We start from the raw sequence: 2,880 nt of genomic DNA, 5'->3' as shown, positions 1-2,880 counted from the left end.
AGTCATCATAATTTTACCCTCTCTGTGCAAGTCTGCAAATTTCTTTATTAAATCATAAGATTCTTAAATTCATCAAGTCTCTCTGTGCCTGGGTCCTCGTCACTGTTTTGTACATTTTAACACAATTTAATCCCCACATTTGTGAAAGAAAGGAAAATACTTTTTTGAAAAGTTTGTAACAAAACCATCAAATCTGATAATGGTTATTTAAATGCTGCCAAAGAAGAATGGATTGGAATTAAAAAGAAATACATATCCTAACCTTAATTACTGGGGAAAATGATGAATGATGCTCATAGTGAGTAAAAAGTAAACTGAGTGCATTTTTTGGACAGAGATTCACTTTTAAAGTGTATGTATAATATAATACAGACACATAAAAAATACACTCCAAAAATAGAAGAGTCCTTGAAATATACAAAATATTATTAAAAAATTGGAAAACAGAGACACCTTGGCCTATGGTACAACGTATACAATGTATGAAAAGATCTTTACTGCAGATACAACTATGGCTCTGCAGATTTGTTCTTTTAACCTATGTCGCCTCACCTTGAGGTTGGTAAATCTATCACATTTTGGTGGTCAAGTCTCTCAAGCATCTCATTCTCAACTGACATCACAGCCAGGTGCTGGAGTCTGCTTTGACCCATGGTCCTTCTCAGCCAGGTATGGACCTGACTCAAGACACTAAAAGACCTTTCACAGCTACAGCGGCTAACTGGGTTTGTTAGGGCAACTTGAATAGCAGTTTTCAGTGTGGGGAAGATCTGATTATGCAGAAGATTGTACAATGTTAACATATCTGGGATGGCAAAGATCTGATTATGCAGAAGATTGTACAATGTTAACATATCTGGGATGGCACCAGCCTCACTCTTGAGCTTCAAAAAGTTTTTTGGCAACCATGACTTCCTCTGACAGTTCCCCTCTTTCCTCTGTCCCTCTTTGGACTGACAATCATACACAAATAGATTGTATTCAATTAGATTAAAAAAAATACTATTAAGAGCACTAATAAAAAAAAGTCCTCTCTCAGTGTACTTCCAACCAAAAGGCAAATAACCAAACCACATGTACATCTAATAAAGGATATAAATACTGAAACACTGATCCAACATTATCCTTTATTGATGGATCATTTGATCTTACACTTTTACCTGAATGTGGCTCCTTTTTTTGAAAAAACTTCTTCATATCCATTATGAACCTGGCTGTCTCTCTGTACACACACACACACACACACACACACACACACACAACAGGAGTTATAAGGTTAATGGGCATCCAGTCAGTTAGCTAGTTAGTACCTTGGGTTCAATATCGGCACATGCACATATGACAAAATAACCCGTTTCTCTCATTACATTTCAAACAGGACAGTGGTAACAACACCAGGCTACGGACAATGTTAAGTTTTAGATTTTAAATAGGCTGTATACATTTCAATGAGATCAACAGGACGGTCAAATGTTGCTGAATTTACTACAGAGCAAACATCCTCGGAAAACAAGTTTTCAACACTGCAGGTTACCTGGGTGTAATGTTTTTCAGCTAAAAAAGAAACATGGTGTAACTCCTACCTAACTATATAAAGAGTAACTGAAGGTTAAATGCAGCTAATATGTCCTGTTTTAAGCCAGGCACTTACACCTCCGGTGAGCCACCATTGCTCTAGCAGCAATGGCGCTAGAGCCAGAGTAGGGGAGAGGCGAGCTAGAACAAACCATTATAGGGGGGGAGGTATCTATACTTTTGTTGTTAAAATGTTACGTCTCAACCAAGTACTGTATGCTTTTTTATATTTTTAGTAGTGTGTCACACAAACAGCAAATATTTTCAAAAAAAGTAAGAAATCTTTGGGGGTGCTTCAGCAAAGCACCCCCAAAAATGGGCTAAAATCACCCCTGGGTTAAATGCAGAGGACTAAGCAATTAATAAAGTACACATTATTATCTTAAACAAGTTCACTTGTTTAAGATAATAATAATAATAATAATAATAAACCAGATTTCCTGTTGCACCAGGGATCTGGTGCAACAGGAGATTTACATCATGGATATCCAGCTGAGAAATTTGCAGCATCTGATTGATGCTGTGCCATGAATAATTAAGGTAGCTGTGAAAGAAAAAGCAGAACCAACCCAACATTAATGGGGTGTGCCTAATCAAATGGCCTCTGTTTTTCTCCAGGACAGAAGGCTCAAATGCATAACCTTCTTCCTGTAAGCCAACAGTGCTAACCACTGCACCACCCTGCAGAAATCCTAGAAATTATCTCTATGGACTTTTAAACTAGTGCGTACTTTTAAAACTCAATGTTGCACTTAAAAGGTGTTTATAACCCTCATTTGTGAAGTTGTGTGTAGCGCAAGATGACTAAAAAAAAAAAGAGAGAGAGAGGTGGCGCATCATTGTTGAAAGCCCACTCACCACAACAAGGGTGGGTCATGGGGTGGGTATCTTGGCCCGTGAGTGGGAACGTGGGACAAGGCATACTTGGCAAACAAGACAAACTCAGACGGGACAAAGCACAGATAGAAAATAATGCTAACACAATATATCCATTGTTAATTTTTTTTTTTATTTTGTACTATTTTTAAGAATAGACAACAGCAATAAAACAAAAAGTACAACTTAAAATTCAATTACATGATGAACATTGTATATAAACACTGTTAATGTCTAATATTGAAATGAATCTCCAGTCATACAATTTATTAACTGTATAGACATAAGCCATGTTTTAATAGATTGTTTAGAAGCCTTCTAATTAAATCACTCAGTTGGCATTGTCAAAGAAAACATAAATCAAGATAATGAGATAGAAACTACATGAACTGATGTTGCTGGTAGTATGTGAATGCCAGAGCAGGGTAT

The sequence above is a fragment of the Haplochromis burtoni genome, unplaced genomic scaffold (genome assembly GCF_018398535.1).
Source record: "Haplochromis burtoni strain Fernald_Lab_line unplaced genomic scaffold, NCSU_Asbu1 Contig_122, whole genome shotgun sequence".
NCBI classification, from domain to species: domain Eukaryota; kingdom Metazoa; phylum Chordata; class Actinopteri; order Cichliformes; family Cichlidae; genus Haplochromis; species Haplochromis burtoni.
Note: the sequence above shows the minus strand (reverse complement) of the source record.